This window comes from Ctenopharyngodon idella, chromosome 9, assembly GCF_019924925.1.
Source record: "Ctenopharyngodon idella isolate HZGC_01 chromosome 9, HZGC01, whole genome shotgun sequence".
NCBI lineage: Eukaryota > Metazoa > Chordata > Actinopteri > Cypriniformes > Xenocyprididae > Ctenopharyngodon > Ctenopharyngodon idella.
In genome coordinates, this window is record NC_067228.1 from 31,118,864 (window position 1) to 31,140,334 (window position 21,471).

The window sequence follows — 21,471 nt, forward strand, 5'->3', positions numbered from 1 at the left end:
CTGGACTGTGTTTGTTTGCCGCCTGCCCTGATCTCTGCCTGCTTCCTGATACCGTTTGTCTGCCGCCTGCCTCGACCATTGCCTGTCCCCGTTTACGTCTCTGCCTCTGCCCTTACCTGTGTATACACTATTCTTAATAAAAGCTGCAAATGGATCCACATGCTGTCGACCCATCATTACACTGTACATCCACATATATTAGGCAAACTCAAACTTTTATTTTGTATGTGATTAATCGTTTGACAGCCCTTAACACAACACAAAGTACCGATAAGGATATCGTTAAAGTACCGGATCGATAAGGAGTATCGTAAGAGTAGTAATACCGTTAAAACCTTAATGATACCCATCCCTAGCCACCCCAAAATCAGACTTTAGCACCTCTTTTTACTTGAGATCATTCTGAGGTTAAATACAGATTTCTGGATGAAATAATTTTTAAATTTTCAGGACTGGAACGAATTTCTGTCACTCGCCATGGTGGCAACTCTCAGAGAGGTTGTAGCCTGAAGCTTTTAGCTTGGATTGATTTAATTGGCAGACGTGGTACGATGCAAATTCAAACAAAAGAGCCAATCAAAAGCATCAGAATAGCATCACTTTACTAAATGGCCTTTAAATGGCAGGAGGCATCGTGCACATCAAAAACAGGCAAACAATAAATTAATATTATTCAACATATCCTAGTTTACAGAAATTTTTCAGATATAACTCCCTTTGTAATCATTAACATTTTCATAAGTGACTAATTTAATTACACATTTTTCTCAGTAACTGTAACGGATTACAGTTACATTTATTTTGTAATTAAATTACGTAATGCCACTACATGTAACTAGTTACTCCAAAGCGCTATATAAACAAAGATGACTTGTCTTGACTTTTAAAAAAAAAAGCAAATAGATGTGATGACTTGATGACTTCTTTCCAGTCTTGCCATCTCTCATGTTCTTGCTCAGACGTGGACAGGCTCTGAGTCTCTGGTGCAGCGGCTCTGAGTTCCTGTCAGGTTGGGGTTGGACTTCAGGCTTCAGTCAAGTCTCGGGTTCAAGCCCTCCACCGACGACAGCAAGTCTGTTATTTCCTATCCAATACAAAAATTATATGAACAAGTCAACTCATGAATGTTTTTAGAGCTGATTTACAACAGAACTGAATTCTGTTTGCATCACTGATTCTGTTATTTTCCTGTTTATTAATGTGAAGAACATTACAGTGAAGACAAATTTGAAAATCTCACTAGAAACAATCCAGAATTGAAGGCAAATGATAATAATCTACTCTGTCTGTTACACTTCCTCACACCTGTAATCACTGATGGAGTGAATCTCCTGAACTTCTCCAATCTACATCATTTCTAATCCATTTATGTTGTAACATCTGCTCTAACGTCGGCCGTTTAGTTGGATCTCGGGTTAGGCACTGGCTAATCAGATCTCTGCATTCTGTACACATTTTAATAAGGAGAGAGCTGGTTAGTCATGACCATTGACTTGGCATCTACAAACCCGATTCCAAAAAAGTTGGGACACTGTACAAATTGTGAATAAAAAAGGAATGCAATGATGTGAAAGTTTCAAATTTCAATATTTTATTCAGAATACAACATAGATGACATATCAAATGTTTAAACTGAGAAAATGTATCATTTTAAGGGAAAAATAAGTTGATTTTAAATTTCATGGCATCAACACATCTCAAAAAAGTTGGGACAAGGCCATGTTTACCACTGTGTGGCATCCCCTCTTCTTTTTATAACAGTCTGCAAACGTCTGGGGACTGAGGAGACAAGTTGCTCAAGTTTAGGAATAGGAATGTTGTCCCATTCTTGTCTAATACAGGCTTCTAGTTGCTCAACTGTCTTAGGTCTTCTTTGTCACATCTTCCTCTTTATGATGCGCCAAATGTTTTCTATGGGTGAAAGATCTGGACTGCAGGCTGGCCATTTCAGTACCCGGGTCCTTCTATGCAGCCATGATGTTGTAATTAATGCAGTATGTGGTCTAGCATTGTCATGTTGGAAAATGCAAGGTCTTCCCTGAAAGAGACGACGTCTGGATGGGAGCATATGTTGTTCTAGAACTTGGATATACCTTTCAGCATTGATGGTGCCTTTCCAGATGTGTAAGCTGCCCATGCCACACGCACTCATGCAACCCCATACCATCAGTGATGCAGGCTTCTGAACTGAGCGCTGATAACAACTTGGGTTGTCCTTGTCCTCTTTAGTCCGGATGACATGGCGTCCCAGTTTTCCAAAAAGAACTTCAAATTTTGATTCGTCTGACCACAGAACAGTTTTCCACTTTGCCACAGTCCATTTTAAATGAGCCTTGGCCCAGAGAAAACGGCTGCGCTTCTGGATCATGTTTAGATATGGCTTCTTTTTTGACCTATAGAGTTTTAGCCGGCAAAGGTGAATGGCACGGTGGATTGTGTTCACCGACAATGTTTTCTGGAAGTATTCCTGAGCCCATGTTGTGATTTCCATTACAGTAGCATTCCTGTATGTGATGCAGTGCCGTCTAAGGGCCCGAAGATCACGGGCATCCAGTATGGTTTTCCGGCCTTGACCCTTACGCACAGAGATTGTTCCAGATTCTCTGAATCTTTGGATGATATTATGCACTGTAGATGATGATAACTTCAAACTCTTTACAATTTTTCTCTGAGAAACTCCTTTCTGATATTGCTCCACTATTTTTCGTTGTAGCATTGGGGGAATTAGTGATCCTCTGCCCATCTTGACTTCTGAGAGACACTGCCACTCTGAGAGGCTCTTTTTATACCCAATCATGTTGCCAATTGACCTAATAAGTTGCAAATTGGTCCTCCAGTTGTTCCTTATTTGTACATTTAACTTTTCTGGCCTCTTATTGCTACCTGTCCCAACTTTTTTGGAATGTGTAGCTCTCATGAAATCCAAAATGAGCCAATATTTGGCATGACATTTCAAAATGTCTCACTTTCAACATTTGATATGTTATCTATATTCTATTGTGAATAAAATATAAGTTCATGAGATTTGTAAATTATTGCATTCCTTTTTTATTCACAATTTGTACAGTGTTCCAACTTTTTTGGAATCAGGTTTGTACAAAAAGAGCACCTGAAACATGATTAATATAATGTAAAATGTTCCTTATCTTTACTTTAAAAGTGAAGTATGTAGATTCTGCGACACTAGTGGCACCTATAGCAGAATGATAAAAATAAAGCATATTTTCAAAAAACCCTTTTGCACGTCGTGTCTTCCCCAATTCAAACATCACAAATGCTCTTACTGGTTCTTGTGAAGGCATGTTTCAGGTCCAACATATTAGGAATGCTTTCAGCTGTGTTGTATTTGTCTTTATGAAAATGTATTGAAGCTTTGTAGCGTGTAGCATCACAATGCTCTGTTCACGTTTAATCTTTAAAGGTATAAATGCAGTGAATTTTAGCTTTCACTTCTGTAACTAAAGCTGAATATCTTTATCCCATTACTCCGCCTGCTACAGTAGCCACGTCCCTAAACTCTCGCTCTACGTTGAGCTATATATAAAAATCGTACATACTTCACCTTTAACTGTTTCTGTGCAGAGCCTTTGCTTTATGTGTGTGTTTATCAATGTTTTCAATATTATTCACTCACCTTTGGATAAGCTGGAGTTCTGAAATGTAACTTTGGCTTGTGTGATTTCCGCTCTATCCTGAAAAGGAGAACATGTGTTCACCATCTCATACAGCAGCACTCCTAGAGACCAGACATTCGCTGAGACGGCACTGAATCGAGGTTCTGTCAAGACTTCAGGTGGGCAGTAATCCAGTATTCCTGTAAGCAGGACATTTGGACATTGTTGAGCTTTTTTTTTTACATAATCAGTAAGTCTCTACATTTAGGTTTCCACACTCCCAAAATGCTCATCAATGTATGTGTCGCTCTCGTAACCATCGCTACTAAATAGCTGACCGCATCCAAAGTCTATCAGCTTGAGCTCTAACGTGTTTTTCTTCAACAGGAAGTTCTGCATATGAACATCATTATGAAAAACACCATGCTCAATGCAGTGTTGTACTGCCAGCACAGCCTGTCGCATGATGGCCCGCGCTGTTGTTTCGTCCAGTTGAGAATGACGAATGATGAAGTCCAGCAAGTTCTCGCAGGGTTCATGGAACTCCATGACCAGAGTGAATTTTCGAGGATGTTCAAACCACTCGTATAGTTGTATGATGTAGGGGCTTATGGGTTCTCACCTCATTATTAGCAGCAGCGCCACTTCTGTAACGAGAGGTTCGGGATGCCCAGGCTAATGAAAAGTAGTAGACAGAAGGTTAGCTGGGTAAAAATCTGAAGAAAACATCATTTTTAAATGTACTTTTCTTTGATCTTTTCAGATGCGTTCAACAGAGTCTTTTTTGGTCATTTGGTGTTTCTAGGCTTATTTTTCTATTACATTTACACCTTACAATATCAAGATAACGATTGTTGTCAGTCTTACGCATCTACTTCATGGCAACCTGAAAAAAAAAATTCAATAACAGTAAAAGTATTCAAGCAACTGACCTTGCAACAAGTATTAAACCATCTGTTAAATGTTTTAAATATGTTTTGATGCATGCAAGAGCAACATGTTTGTACAATTTGGTAAGATTTACCATTTTGCCATCAAATCTGGGTGTTCCCTCGTACACTGCCAAATCCTCCAGATCCAATCATCTCTCCCACGTTATAGAGAGACTCAAAGGACTCTGAAAACAAACAGAAAAATATGAGTTTGCTAGATCCTTTGTTTTATTTTAAAAATATCAGTGCTGGTTATATCGAGAAAATAATTTTAATATGGGAAAAATAACATTAATATTCTCTGAAAACAAGCCGTAAGATATTTTTAGTGGAAAACAAGATGACAATACTGTGTATAATAATGTTGGAGAAATAGTGATTGGTGATTTACCATTATTTGTCTTGACGGTGGAGTTATCTGGAGCAGGTGACAGATCTGCTGGAGGGACAAAAGGCTCCACAACATCCACAGCACTACTGTGGAAACAGCAGCCGAAAGGACTCTTCATAGCCTTCCACAGCCTCTGGAAGACAAAACCAATCTGATGGGCGATTTGATCCATCACCACTCCACCTCCATATGACGCTGTACGAGCCTCTGCTGCTGAGGCTCATCAACTCTCTGCATGACCGCCTCTCTACATTGTCCTCAGAGAGGGACAGAGATGATGTGGACATGATGTCTGGTGAAGAATCTGTCTGAGTGGATCTGGAGTGGCCGGAGGCTGGAATATTTCAAACATCAACTGTTTTTTAATAATATCAATAATCAGTGTCAGTGGTCACATCAAATTGTTCTTTTTTTTTTTCAACTTTCAAAGATAAATCATTTATTAACTGAGCCATAACTCCTTTAATAAAAGCCTGTTCTGACCTCTGTGAGAGCGTTTATCAAGCCTTTTAAATGGAGTGGACGGACGTCCATCATCTGGGCTCTGCTGGCTGCCGCTCTGCCACTTCCTCCTCCAGTGATCCTGACCTGTGGACACAAAAACAGAAAACTCTGACGGCAGAGGTGTTAAATATCCAGATATCTCCTGGCTCAGTGTCTGGGTCGGGTCTGGCAGCATATATATATGTGTATATTTATATATATATATATATGTGTATATATATATATATATAAATAATAAAATACAACTCTCCTCAGAAATAATCCTCCAAAAAAAAAAGAAATCAAGCTCAAAACTCCTTCTAAAATAAAAACGAACAATAAAATAAAACTGTATATGCAGTCAGAATTCATAACATTTGAATTGCTCATAAGCACGCACACCTAAAGTTGCGTAAGCAGAGCGAGCGAGCGCACATCGAATCTAAACACATTTATTGTTACAAACTTAATTTTGACGTTTTCTTTAATACATATGAGATTTATTCTTTCTGATCAGTTATTCTTAATATTATTATAATCTGTGTAATCATTCGTGTCCAAAATCTTCATTATTCATAATTGAGCAAAAGCGTCTACTTAGTAAGGCACTTACAGTCTAATCCCATAGTCATGCTTCTTTCGAAAATGCATGCAAAAAGACACAAGGGAGGACAAAGCGGACATCATTTTTAACTCCCGCATATATAACCATCAAGGCCAATCAGCTTTCGGTATCACTAATGCGTCATCAAACCGGTTAGTTGTAGAGTGGCGAAGAAATTCAAATTAATAAAGGATCCAAAAACAAAACCAAACAAAAAAGCCCAATTACTTTTACTAATGAAGGAGTGGAGGATGAAGTTCAACATGTATTTCACAATGAGCATGCACTATCTTTCTCAAACAATGTTTAACAGTACTTATTCAAAGACCCAGTTCTTTTTTACCCTTGCAGACAAGCAGAGACAATCCAAACTGCGTGCGGCACTTCAAGATAAGAGGTTTGACCAACAGTTTGAGGATCCAACTGAGTTAAGAGGTTTAGTCACGAGCTCTTTATAACACGTTTAATTGGTTAATATTCGCAAACCCCACAGACAGACGTAATGATTTATGGAAAACAGATGAAATGGATAAGAGGTTTCTGCCCGACATTTATATTTTGTTAATTATAGCAATTGTCTTACATTGTTTTACCATTAGAATAAATAATAATTTAAAAAAATATTATTTCTCCTCATAGTAATTGAGCGTGCCTATCAGGTGCCTATGCATAAATCCGGCCCTGCATTAGGTGCCACTAGTGTTGCAGAAACATACTTAAAACTTAAAATTCTTGTTTTTATAATTCGTGGAATTATTAATTTTAAAAGCCTTAATTATTCATCATAGCTAACTGAGTTACAATCATTTAATGAATTCAGTTTATTGCAATTGACACCCCTTCAATTAAAAATATAGACTGAAATTTAGGAATTAATGTAATTAAAATAGCAGGGCAAATTACCTACTGTTGTTTGCCGTCCATCAGTGAAAGTGAAGTCACTCACGGAAAGTTTGAAGTTGTATTTTATTCATATAAAGTTGTGTGTATGATTTTGTGTGTGTGTGTGTGTGTGTTTTAACCATACATTATTCCTAACGCTTCTTGAGTAAAATATCACATTTTCACTTCATGAATGGTAGTTTATTATACATGGTTGTACACTGCGACAGATGGACATATGGACTACTTATGTTTTGGAGCTTTACAGACATGGTGACTATGAAAAGTCATTTTATGGAAAAGAGCTCCGTAAAGATTCTTCAAAATTGTCAACTTTGGACAGACATAGGGGTAAGTAAACAATGATAGAATTTTTTAAGATTATATAATTTCTGTCATGACAACTCTCAGAGTGTTTGGCATGGTAATGAATATGATATTGTTGATATGTTTGGTCTTGGCGGAATAGATCTGCTACACTGCTGCTGTTATTGCTGCTGCAGAGCAAGTACGGGACTTGCTACTGCAAATACATAAACAGATATGCTGCTGCTGTACAGTATTGCATACATGAATTACCCGTAGATACAGATGGAGCTGGGGAAAGTGGAGGGTTTCTGAAAGCGCACTGCAACTACAGAAAATGCTATCAAAGTATTTTAATGGTTGAGCATGCAAGCTTATTGGCTACTGATACAGCAGGAACCAATCAGCTGTGCCCTAAAGAGAATGATGTGACTGCAAGCAGATTGAGTTAAGGATTTATTAGCTAGCACCATCTAGAGTTTCATGACAGAACTGTGTAACTTTGCAACTATAAGTCAACTATCTTTAATCAGAGTATTAGTAGACTGTTAGGTTAGAGATGGTAGAATAAGTTGACGTGTACTTGAAAAGGTGCTTATTGTCAGTAGAATGTCTGTTGGGGGACCATCAAAATAAAGTGTTAGCAAATATTAATCAGACTGTTTACTAATACTCTAATGAGAGTTAGTTGACATATTTGCAAAGTTACTTATAGCTAGAATGTCTAAAGTTGAACCATCAAAATAAAAATGTTACGATATACTATGTGCAAATACAGTTTGCACATAATATACAAACAAAACAAAAAAAATTAAATTAAAATATTAAGCTAGAGCAGTGGGTGGTACTGTATCTATATGCACCATAATGAAAGACCTGTTTCTATTGGTCACTCTATTGGTGCATTAGTTGATGCAAAAGTAAACATACTTTAAATGCTCAACCTCTTTAAAGTCTGGTGTTTTCTGATTGGCTGTCAAAGTTTTTATCATTCATCACATGGGAAAAAAGTGATTTAAACTATATTTTTTTCCAAATGCTGAGAGTTGAAAAATGTTCAACTTTGGGTAAAACGCAGCACTCATCATTGTCACTTTTTACCCGGCTGACCAATCACAGTGGAGGAGGGGCAGAACAAATACCACATCGACCAATCGCCACATCCTGCTTGTACAATAGACAACAACAACAAACACAACAACAGAACAAAATAATTAAAAACAAGCCAGAGCAAATACTTTACATTGTATTGACATTTTTATATAGTTGGCTAAAACGCTTTGATGGACACACAGCCGTATGACTGCTTATTGTCATTGGCTGGTCTTGCCTGAAAAATAAGCTTTTTTTTTTTTTTTTGCACTATTTGAACAAATAAAATGGAAACACTTTACATTAAGGTTCCCTTTGTAAAGGGTTTATAAAGGCACTTGCTCATGACTAACAAGTCATTTACAATTGCATTATAAATGGCTGATAAGAAGTTATCAGTTATCAAGTTATCAATATCTCATGCATGAATAAAAAGGGCGACAATAAGACAATACCTGCCAAATAGTGAGCCATTTTTAACTCACTTGTTATAAATGCTTAAATAAATGTATTTATTCACACTTATTTAACTCAAAACCACATTCTTGATTTATTTCATGATGCAGCAAAAATTGACTATTATAGTAAGACCGAAGGATGTTGTATTTGTGGTTTTTCCATTAATATCTCAAGACTGCCACTTTTCTTACTATGTTGCTTACCAGAAGTTATTGTCTTACCCATGATACTCTGCAAAAAGGTCATGATGCCTATCCACAGCAGTGTATAAAACTGATTTCTTGTTTAACAAGATGAAACTTTATTATGAAAATAAAAACATAAGAGCACAACCATACTTGATGAGATATTAATAATGAAAAATGTAATTAAATTATTAGTTACCTGTGAACCTTAATGTAAAGTGGACACCTGCGAACCATGTATTCATGAGTTACAACCAATAATAACCTGTGAAAGTGAACCTTAATGTAAAGTGAACACATGTGAACCATTTATTCATGAGTTATAAACATTAATAACCTGTGGAAGTGAACCTTAATGTAAAGTGAACACACGTGAACCATTTATCCATGAGTTACAAACAATAATAAACTGTGAAAATGAACCTTAATGTAAAGTGGACACTTGTGAACCATTTATTCATGAGATACATGAGTTTTAGTTTCCTACTAAAGAAAGGCAGTATTTGACTCTGGTAAGCGTATCCATAGCAGACTGGTGGGAGAAGCCTTGGATGCCAACACGCCCAGTGCATTATCGGTGTTTAAGTTTTCCAACCTATTTGGCAAAAGGGAAGACAACAGTCTTTTTTTCTGCGTTTTGTCTAGAGGTAGTGCAGATTTCAATTTTTTTTACCTTTCTACTAGGCAGTCAAGTTTTATTGAAGGCCCATTTTGCCAGCGGTAAGGTGCCCCTTTAAAATCAGCTTCCTATTGGGACAAAACTCATTGTAGGCTAATGCCTGAAAGTTGATGTGTTGAGAACTGGTTGTCAGACATGAAATAAACACTTTGAAATTCCCTTTGACATGTCATTTACATTATACAAGTTTGGGTTAATAAAGATTTTTTTTTATAGATTTTTATAAAGATTTCTTATTTTTATGCCATGTATATTTTTATTCAGGAAAGATGCGTTAAATGGTTCAAAAATGAATGGTAAACAAATGTATAATGTTAGAAAAGATTTCTATTTCAAACAAGTTTTTGTTTACTGTCTTGGGATAAGAAATGGTTCAAAGACTGAAAAATATTTTTTATTTTATTTTTGAGTAACAAATGCATAGCAGAGCTGGTCATGTGACCAACATTAAAGGATCAGTTCACTTTAAAATAAAATCTTTCTGATAATTTACTCACCCCCATGTCATCCAAGATGTTCATGTCTTTCTTTCTTCAGTCGAAAAGAAATTAAGGTTTTTGATGAAAACATTCCAGGATTATTCTTATAATGGACTTCAATGGCCTCCAAACGGTTGAAGGTCAAAATTACAGTTTCAGTGCAGCTTCAAAGGGCTTTAAACGATACCAGACGAGGAATAACGGTCTTATCTAGCAAAACAATCTGTCATTTTTGAAAAAAAGGTAAATGTATATGCTTTATATAAACAAATGATCGCCTTCCAAGTGCTTCCGCCAAAACTGCACTTTCGTATTCTTCAAAAAGCTTACGCTGTATGTCCTACGCCTTCCCTATTCAACTTACGGAAAAAACGGAACTGGCGCTGCGTTTGTTCCATAAGTAGAATAAGGAAGGCGTAGGACATCGACTGAAGAAAGAAAGACATGAACATCTTGGATGACATGGGGGTGAGTAAATTATCAGGAAAATTTTATTTGAAAGTGAACTAATCCTTTAAGGTACAAACCTTGATGAACCGACTGCGACTTCTGACCCAAAGACTCATGCAGACTGGGAAGAGTGTGTCCCTCAATAAAAGTGGATAGTGCTCACCCCAGAGCTGAAAAACAAAATACACTGCTATCAGTCCACTAAATAAATTTATGTTTAAAATTAATTTTGTAAATTTGTTCATTTTATTAGAAAGTCTTGAAGTCTTCCTAAAGAGTACGACAATGTAGAATAACTCAAAGTCCGGGGCAAGACAGACATTTGATTGTTCACTTAGACCCTAATTCCCTTCGACTATGCCAGCAAAATATAGAAATACCAAAATGACCCATCATAGTTCTATTGAAACACTTCTGAAAAATTGCAAATTTCAGTTTAACAATTCAGTTTTGATGTCATAAAGTGTTTCTGACTGCATTATACGTTAAAACGGCGATTACTGTGGTGACTTACCATATATTTCATGTTTGTGGCTGAGGGGGAACACTTCACCCAGACAAATCAGGTGTCGGATACTGGATTCAGCCTTCAAAAGACAAGATCATCTATCTTTGACCACAAACAAACAGAGAGAAAGACAACACACAGCAGACAACAATGAATAATACAGAAGATAATTAACAGCGGCCAACAATAAAAAATGTCTTAACATTTTTGAGCAACTTTCTTCAGGACTCAAACAGCAAACAATTAAACTGACCACAAAATATATTTCAACAGAGAGTAAAGCTGCCATGGAGACTTGTGCGCGGGGGTCATGTTTTGCCTAAATAGCGGGGGAAATACTGTTTAAAATACATTTGAAAAATGTTATATAATAGTTTTACAAAATATAAAAAAAATAAATAAAGTTTACTTTAGCAGGTATACACATGTTGCTTAATATATATCTACCAATACGTTCAAAATTTTTGTAATGTATGAATCTGAAAGATTCCTTACTCCGCCTCAAACATTTGTTTGTTTTTGATTATCATCTCTATCGCGGTCACGCTCACGTGACATTGCTGTGGTGAATTGGCCACTCATGAAAGTTTGTATTATTTGCATGCGTTTTAAAGCCATATTAGTTTAAACTAATAGTTTTCTGAGCGCACACAGAAAAAAATGCAAGTATAGTGTTGTACCACATCCTTGGCTGCGTTTCTCAAAAGCATTGTGAGCTAAATGATATCTTTTTGGGGGAAATGCAGCCCTGACAGGTAGCATGCTGCTGTCTATTCTGTTAATGAGAATCAAAAACAGAAAATCACTCACTGCTCTTGCTTGAATAACTTTAGTAGTACCAAATTCTTACCCAAATATGATCTAGCGACGAGATAAACACAACGAACTGTATACAGCCAGCGAACTCAGGGGAGGAGCAAATTGTTTCTGTCGCCATTTGTGGGCGGGGCCTGTTTCTCTGTGACGTCACAGCAGAAAACCTTTATAAAGAAAATGCTTAGAATGTTTCGCTGTTGTTCCCTTTGGAGACGGTCTCTCGACGTTATGTATATATATATATATATATATATATATATATATATATATATGTATCACTTTCAAAGGTACTTATAACTTGCATTTTGTGCACATATTTTTATGACATAATGGAATTTTGATTTCTTGGCCACACAAATTTGCACAACGAGGACTTCAGCCAAGTGGAAAGTGTGAAATAATATCTCTACAATTACAAGACAAGCAGGCATGAGACTACAACAGGTGCCAGAAGAGTCACCAAAAAGTAAGATTTGACAAATAAGTTGTCAGATAAGCTATAGTTAAAGGTACACTATCTAACTTTTTTGTTCAAAATTTGCAGAATTTATGTACTGAGCGAGTACATCATCCAAATCCATCTTCCAAACCATGTTTTTGTCTTAACTTGAATCACTACGATAAGCCTATAATAAGCTGGGCCATGCACAGACATTTTTGGGGGCATGTGCTCAAGTGAGAAAAAATGCCACCCCTCTTATAATTACTTAATTACTATAAAAAACATATAGTTTTTACATACTGTAGTAGTTACCTACTGTAGAACACCTTTAAATTACTTTCATACTTATTTTTTATTGGAATTGGTAATGAGCAAAATCAATGTGCATTATTGACAGAAATTACTATTTATTATTATTATTACTATTATTAAACTATTATTATTTAGATGCATTTACTCTGCAATTACAGTTACGGGAATAATGTTATGAAATTAGTGTTTTGAATTTAAAATTTTAAATATAGAAATATGAAATATAAAAATGAAATGTTACTTTTCTATACATAATAGGGTACAACGGGCTATTTTAGACCAAGCGGGACGCCAACCGCTGCGGAGTAGCCCAGTGCTATTGTGACTCATATATAAAAACAGTGACAAGTAGCTACAGCTACTATGTTCTTTTGCAAGAGGCATGCAATTTTGTTTATTAACCACTAAAGCGCCAAAAGTTACATAGTGTACCTTTACTTTTGAAAACCACATTTACATAATGTAAACGCAATCAAGTAATTTGAACAAGTTAGCTGCATTTTCATGGATCCGAATAATCAGTTTGTAACTTGGAGTTTGTAACTGGACTAGCATAATCACATCAATCGGAATGAATTAGCCAAATCCAATTTAAATTTTCTCCAAATTATAAGGGAAACTTTTTCTAATCCATTCAATGTAAACACTTGATCGGACTGAAAAACAAAACTGAAAAGTTCTGCACATGTGCAATTACGTAGAAATGGTGTTATGTCATAACGTCCTGTAAGGTCGTAGTGGGTGGGACACAGGCCGCACCCTAGGTTGCCAAAAAAACTACAAACAATTATTTAAGAAAAAAAAGCTAAATGAAATTCGAAACATAGTTACATTTATAATGAAACACAGTCAAACACATTTTCAAATGACCAGCAAAGCTAATATTTCAAATGACAAAGCAAAGCATATATAATTATTTTCAAATACCAAATCTGTGGTGAATTGGCCTTTTTGTCATATTGGTTCCTAGCTCTTGTGCAGCACTCTGGGAGGGACTGACCAGCTACGTACCAATAGCGCAGGCTGTTGTAGTCTGCATCCAAAAAACCCTTAACCACCTGTACAATTAGGGAAAAGCTGCCCTTTCAGGTCAGGGAAGTAGGGAAGTTGTGGCACTGAATGATGTACGGTACAACTAACAATAGACCAAAAGCGCACTCTGAGCATTATACACCTTGGCCAGTTGGATATTTTGGCAAAGCTGTCAGTTCACCTCAAGTGAGAACTTGGAGTTAGGACTAGGGTGTGTCCTGTAAGGTCATGGTGGGTGGGACACAGGCCACACCCTAAGTTGTCAGAAAAAAAAACAAAAAAAAAACGAAGAACCTTTTTTTTTTAAGAAAAAGCTAAATGAAATCTGAAATAGTTAAATTTATACTGAAACACAATCAAACACATTTTCAAATGACAAAGCAAAAATAATGCCCAGATATAATTATTTTAAAATGCAAAATCTGTGGTGAATTGGCCTTTTTGTCAGATTAGTTCCTAGCTCTGGTACAGCACTCTGGGCGGGACTGACCAGCTATGTGCCAATAGCGCAGTCTATTGTAGTCTGCATCCAGAAAACCCTTAACCACCTGTACAAATAAGGAAAAGCTGCCCTTTCATGTCAGGGAAGTAGGGAAGTTGTGGCCCTGAATGATGTGTGGGACAACTATAGACCAAGAGCGCACTCTGCGTATTATACACCTTGGCCTGCAGCCATATCACCCTGTAGCCCAAGACTGGTTGCCCACTGAAGCTAAGCAGGGCTGAGCCTGGTTAGTACCTGAATGAGAGACCTCCTGGGAAAACTAGGTTGCTGTTGGTAGAGGTGTTAGTGAGGCCAGCAGGGGGTGCTCACCCTATGGTCTGTGTGGGTCCTAATGCCCCAGTATAATGACGGGGACACTGTACTGTAACAAGCACCGTCCTTCGGATGAGACGTTAAACCGAGGTCCTGACTCTCTGTGGTCATTAAATATCCCATGGCACTTCTCGTAAAGAGTAGGGGTGTATCCCCGGTGTCCTGGCCAAATTCCCTCTATTGGCCCTTACCAATCATTGGCCTCCTAATAACCCCCATCCATTGAATTGGCTCTATCACTCCCTCTGCTTTTCACCTACAGCTGATGTGTGGCGAGCACACTGGCGCCGTTGTACTGTGGCTGCCATCGCATCATCCAAGCGGATGCTGCACACTGGTGGTGGATGAGGAGAAACCCCTAATATGATTGTAAAGCGTTTTTGGTGTACTGTATTACACATGAAAGCGCTATATAAATGCCTCATTCATTCATATTTTGGCAAAGCTGTCAGTTCACCCCAAGTTTGCACTTGGAGTTAGGACTAGGGTGTGTCCTGTAAGGTCGTGGTGGGTGGGACACAGGCCACACACTAGGTTGCCAAAAAAAAACAAAACAATTATTTAAAAAAAAAGCTAAATGAAATTCGAAATATAGTTAAATTTGTAATGAAACACAATCAAACACATCTTCAAATGACAAAGCAAAACTAATGGCCAGAAGTAATTATTTTAAAATACAAAATCTGTGGTGTATTGGGCTTTTTGTTGTATTGGTTCCTAGCTCTGGTGCAGCACTCTGGGCGGGACTGACCAGCTATGTGCCAAAAGCGCAGTCTGTTGTAGTTTGCATCTAGAAAACCCTTAACTACCTGTACAATTAGGGAAAAGCTGCCCTTTCAGGTCAAGGAAATAGGGAAGTTGTGGCACTGAACGATGTGCGGGACAACTGACAATAGACCAAAAGCGCACTCTGAGCATTACACACCTTGGCCAGTTGGATATTTTGGCAAAGCTGTCAGTTCACCCCAAGTTTGCACTTGGAGTTAGGACTAGGGTGTGTCCTTTAAGGTTGTGGTGGGTGAGACACAGGCCACACCCTAGCTTGCCAAAAAAAAAAAAAAAAACGTAGAACCTTTGTTTTGTTTTGTTTTTTGTTTTTTAAGAAAAAGCTAAATGAAATCTGAAATAGTTAAATTTGTACTGAAACACAATCAAGCACATTTTCAAATGACAAAGCAAAACTAATGGCCTGAAATAATTATTTTAAAAATACAAAATCTGTGGTGTATTGGCCTTTTTGTCGTATTGGTTCCTAGCTCTGGTGCAGCACTCTGGGCGGGACTGACCAGCTATGTGCCAATAGCACAGTCTGTTGTAGTCTGCATCCTGACCCCTGATATGATTGTAAAGCGTTTTTGGTGTACTGTATTACATATGAAAGTGCTATATAAATGCCTCATTCATTCATATTTTGGCAAAGCTGTCAGTTCACCCCAAGTTTGCACTTGGACTTCGACTAGGGTGTGTCCTGTAAAGTCGTGGTGGGTGGGACACAGGCCACACCCTAGGTTTCCAAAAAAAGACAAACAATTATTTAAAAAAAAAGCTAAATGAAATTCGAAATATATTTAAATTTTTAACGAAACACAATCAAACGTATTTTCAAATGACAAAGCAAAACTAATGGCCAGAAATAATTATTTTAAAATAAAATACCGCCATACTCCTGATCCGACGCACCACAAAGGAAACACTAATGGGTTTCTCCCCAAACACACCACCCAAAGGTGCATGGTAAGCAGCTAGGCCGCCACGTAAACCCTTAGAGTATAACCCTGCAGAGAATCGATTCTGCAGAAAATTCCAGCACTCTAACAGCTGGGCAGTAACTGGATCCCGCTGATGATTTCTGCCAGTTTCCTTGTGCAGGGAGCTCTGGAGTTAGCATGGTCTTACAACTCAGTTGAGAGACCTGAGTCTGAGTTGAGCCTCCTCAGAGGCCAAACCCATACTTCCAGAACTCTGCTCTCCAGAACTTCCAGGAGTAGAACGATCAGGGAAACCGTGTACAGACACAGCCCCAGCCACGTCTGCACCTCCATATGAGCTCCACCACCCCGGGGTGGAGTCTCCATTCCCCGGGCCTCAGCCCCTGTCTCGACAGGATGTGTACTCCCTAAATCTGGTGCCCAGGGATGTAGAGCCTGAGTCATCATCACCAGGCAGGTGCCAGGGGAAATGATAACCCGTCCACAGACTCTGAGCGACCATCCATGATCGCTCCCCAGCCCGTGAGTGAAGCATCTGTCATAAGCGTTACGTGACGACAAGGAGCTCCCAGCACAGGACCCTGGGACAAGAACCAAGACCTCTTCTGCATAACCAAAGTACGAAGCACCTGTGCGTAAACTTGATCATGCGGAATGGGTTGCCCCTCAAGGAAAACCCCTTGGTCTTGAGCCACTACTGCAAAGATCTTATGTATAGCAGGCCAAAAGGTATCCCGTTGGACACGGCTGCCATCAGACCAAACAGTCTCGCAACTGTTTGACAGTGAGTGACTGGCCTAGTTATCTTGCTCACGGCTGTGTGGATCGAACCGATACGAGCAGGAGAAAGAAGTGCCTGCATCGTCATCTAATCCCACACCTCGCCTGAAAAAGTGGTCCTCTGAAATGGAGAAGGCACACTTTTCATTGTGCTCAGCCTTAACCCCCCATACTTTCATGTGGGTAAGGATGACATCTCGATGCCGATCCACCATCTGCTCACACGTTGAGCCAGAAACATGGGGTGACAAGACTAGGCCGAAAAGAAGAACCTAGTACTGGTATGCTTTGTCCCCAAAAGCAACCTGAGGATCTTCCTGAGTTGAGGAAGGATGGAATATGGGAGTATGCATCCAAAAGATCTGTCGTGACCAGTCCTCGGATCTGATTATGTCCCGATTATGTCCCGATTCGCCTCAGCGCACAGATCAAAAACTTTTTTTTTTTTTTTTTGGAACGATAAAATACTGGCTGTAAAACCCAGACTCTGCAGGGAGAAGGAACACATTAATAATCCTCGTCCCCAGCAGAGTTTTATCTCCTGTTCCATAACCAGAGCCTGCTCAGGGCCTACCACTGAGGACAGGAACCCCCAAGTGCAGGACCCATTGAGATATATTGGCAGTCTTCCATGCTGTCCAAATCTACTAAGGGAACCAGTCTCTCGAGACTGGCCTCCGGAGTTTCTGAGTAGCCAGTTCGGTGCCCTGAAGCGGATGACCGGCAGGGAACAACCGAAACTAGAACTCGCTGGAGACCGCTGCGCCCCGAAGCACACGAGGTGGCGGGGTTGGCAGAACAACTCCCTGATGGTCCTGAAGGGAAATGAGCACCGTATAGTGAGGTCTTAACCACTTTCCCCCTGAGGCCAAGAGAGCCAGCCTCTCGAGACTGGTCTCTGGTATTACTCAGGCGACCAATTTGGTGCCCTAAAGCGGCGAACCGGCAGGGAACAGCCAAATTGATTGCTCTGAGACCCTCCGCAGAGGGAGCTAGCATCCCAGTGCCGCTACATTTCCGGGCGGACGCTGAGATATGTGCTCACTGGAGACCGCTGCGCCCTGAAGCACGCGAGGTGGCAGGGTTGGCAGAACGGCCCCCTGAGGGCACCAAGGGGAAAATGGCCACCGTGTAATGAGGTGTTAACCACTTCCCCATGGAGGGGACTGCCCTCCCGCAGCCTTCTTGGAGATAATGATGGTCCTCAGATCCATTTTACCGCCAGGAGACTTATACAAAGAGAACCAGCCCCTCAAGACTGGTCTCTGGCATAACTCAAGTAGCCAGTTCGGTGCCCTGAAGCGGATGACCGGCAGGGAACTACCGAAACTAGAATTCGCTGGAGACCGCTGCGCCCCGAAGCACACAAGGTGGCAGGGTTGGCAGAATGGCCCCCTGATGGCACTGAAGGGAAATGGGCACCGTATAGTGAGGTGTTAACCATATTCCCCCAGAGGCCAAGAGAACCAGCCTCTCAAGACTGGTCTCTGGTATTACTCAAGCGACCAATTTGGTGCCCTGAAGCGGTGAACCGGCAGGGAACAACCAAAACTAGAACTCGCTGGAGACCGCTGCGCCCCGAAGCACACGAGGTGGCGGGGTTGGCAGAACAACTCCCTGATGGTCCTGAAGGGAAATGGGCACCGTATAGTGAGGTCCAATCACCGTATAGTGAGGTCCACATCAATTTCCAGGCCTCATGGCATAAGGAATCAATAGGATATTTATGTTCGCTTCCACCTTCCTAAACAGTCCAAACTGTTCTAAACAGGAATTACTAGCTACTTAAACTTCATGATGCCAGTAATTCCACAAGGCCACTCTTTCATCTTGCATTCCTCACTCTTGTATCTTCAATTCATGCGCTAGAAACAAGCATCAGTCCACAGCAGCAGCAAGCCTCCCATTTTCCTATTTTCCCCAGCTTCCCTCTTTTTCTAACCACCCTGTTCCTTCCCAGGCTCCAGGGGCCAACCCGAGCAAGAGGCTGCCTCTGCTAACGGTGCAGGCCCAGACGCCTCAATTTCCCTTTCTCAGTTTCCCTCTTTTCTAACCTCCTCATCCCTCCCCTGGCTCCAGGGGCCGACCCGAGCATGAGGCTGCCTCCAGTAACGGCCTAGGTCCCGGCCTTTCTTCCTCCTTGCACTGTCCCACAAGCAAAACACCGTTCACCTTGTCTACTACAACACTGATGCCCATCCAACCAAATGCTACAGCCTTGGAACCAAACCCCGCTGCCAACAACATCAGATCCTCTTAGAAATTCAAGCTGTTGGCACCAGAGGTGGACCCATTCCCAACCCCGGTACCTTATTATTCAGAGCTGATATTTCCATAAACCACCCACTAAAAACTCTCCTTGACACCTCTCTCAACTACATTCTTCAAGCTGCCTCCCCTAGAACCCTACAATCCATTCCGCATAGGAGCAGCAACTACAGCCACCCAAAAAGGCCTCTCCCAGAATCAGATTCAAACATTTGGTCGCTGGTCATCAGAAGCTTTTAAGAACTACATCCGATCTAATTGCTTCCATATTAATGAAGCCCAACGAACACCTATCAGCTAATTTCAGCTCCAGCTCGTTCTCTCACACATAAATGCAAGCCACCATATCCAACTCAACTAATACCATTCCAATACAATGGAATTTTTCTATCATTGCCGCAGCAGTGATGTGCCTCAGCTCCCGCAGGAGCTCGGTTATTCTGGCTAATATCTCCACTGCAACAGCAGTGATGATCACTCGGCTCCCGCAGGAGCTCAGATTTCTGGCCAATTTCTCCACTGCCGCAGCAGTGATGTCGCCTCGGCTCCCGTAGGACCCCAGTTCTTCTGGCCAATTTCTCCACTGCCGCAGCAGTGATGTCACCTCGGCTCCCGCAGGAGCTCAGTTCCTCTGGCTATTCTCTCCACTGCCGCAGCAGTGATGTCGCCTCGGCTCCCGCATTAGCTCAGTTCCTCTGGCTATTCTCTCCACTGCCGCAGCAGTGATGTCGTCTTGGCTCCCGCAGGAGCTCAGTTCTTCTGGCTATTCTCTCCACTGCCGCAGCAGTGATGTTCCCTCGGCTCCCGCAGGAGCTTAGTTCCTCTGGCTAATTTCTCCACTGCTGCAGCAGTGATGTTCCCTTGGCTCCCCCAGAAGCTCAGTTATTCCGGCTAATATCTCCACTGCCGCAGCAGTGATGATCACTCGGCTCCCGCAGGAGCTCAGATTTCTGGCCAATTTCTCCACTGCCGCAGCAGTGATGTCGCCTCGGCTCCCGTAGGAACTCAGTTCTTCTGGCCAATTTCTCCACTGCCGCAGCAGTGATGTCGCCTCGGCTCCCGTAGGATCTCAGTTCTTCTGGCCAATTTCTCCACTGCCGCAGCAGTGATGTCGCCTCGGCTCCCGCAGGAGCTCAGTTCCTCTGGCTATTCTCTCCACTGCCGCAGCAGTGATGTCGCCTCGGCTCCCGCATTAGCTCAGTTCCTCTGGCTATTCTCTCCACTGCCGCAGCAGTGATGTCGTCTTGGCTCCCGCAGGAGCTCAGTTCTTCTGGCTATTCTCTCCACTGCCGCAGCAGTGATGTTCCCTCGGCTCCCGCAGGAGCTTAGTTCCTCTGGCTAATTTCTCCACTGCTGCAGCAGTGATGTTCCCTTGGCTCCCCCAGAAGCTCAGTTATTCCGGCTAATATCTCCACTGCCGCAGCAGTGATGATCACTCGGCTCCCGCAGGAGCTCAGATTTCTGGCCAATTTCTCCACTGCCGCAGCAGTGATGTCGCCTCGGCTCCTGTAGGAACTCAGTTCTTCTGGCCAATTTCTCCACTGCCGCAGCAGTGATGTCGCCTCGGCTCCCGCAGGAGCTCAGTTCCTCTGGCTATTCTCTCCACTGCCGCAGCAGTGATGTCGCCTTGGCTCCCGCAGGAGCTCAGTTCCTCTGGCTATTCTCTCCACTGCCGCAGCAGTGATGTCGCCTCGGCTCCCGCAGGAGCTCAGTTCTTCTGGCTATTCTCTCCACTGCCGCAGCAGTGATGTTCCCTCGGCTCCCGCTGGAACTTAGTTCCTCTGGCTAATTTCTCCACTGCTGCAGCAGTGATGTTCCCTTGGCTCCCACAGGAACTCAGTTTCTCCGGATAATATCTCCACTGCTGCAGCAGTGATCTTCCCTCGGCTCCCGCAGGAGCTCAGTTCTTCTGGCTAATTTCTCCACTGTCGCAGCAGTGATGTTCTCTCGGCTCCCGCAGGAGCTCAGTTTCTCTGGCTAATTTCTCCACTGCCGCAGCAGTGATGTTGCCTCGGCTCCCGCAGGAGCTCAGATTCTCTGGATAATATCTCCACTGCCGCAGCAGTGATGTTCCCTCGGCTCCCGCAGGAGCTCAGTTCTTCTAACTATTCTCTCCACTGCCGCAGCAGTGATGTCGCCTCGGCTCCCGCAGGAGCTCAGTTCTTCTTGCCAATTCTTCCACTGCCGCAGCAGTGATGTCACCTCTGCTCCAGCAAGAGCTCAGCCCTGTC

The 21,471-nt window shown here is 41.4% G+C and overlaps 1 long non-coding RNA gene across 6 annotated transcripts in view; it reads right to left on the reverse strand.

The window, feature by feature from the left end:
* Nucleotides 1-585: 585 nt before the first annotated feature.
* Nucleotides 586-21,471, reverse strand: part of LOC127518814 (uncharacterized) — a 36,235-nt gene continuing 15,349 nt past the window's right edge. For 3 of the 6 annotated variants that reach the window (XR_007931663.1, XR_007931662.1, XR_007931661.1), the window contains 8 exons: nucleotides 11,071-11,166; nucleotides 10,634-10,726; nucleotides 5,421-8,376; nucleotides 4,938-5,271; nucleotides 4,639-4,731; nucleotides 4,237-4,500; nucleotides 3,635-3,814; nucleotides 586-1,084 (listed from right to left, as the gene is read on the reverse strand). This is a non-coding gene — a long non-coding RNA (uncharacterized LOC127518814). The remainder of the gene's footprint in view (nucleotides 1,085-3,634; nucleotides 3,815-4,236; nucleotides 4,501-4,638; nucleotides 4,732-4,937; nucleotides 5,272-5,420; nucleotides 8,377-10,633; nucleotides 10,727-11,070; nucleotides 11,167-21,471) is intronic. The other 3 variants (XR_007931664.1, XR_007931665.1, XR_007931666.1) reach the window with 3 other exon arrangements.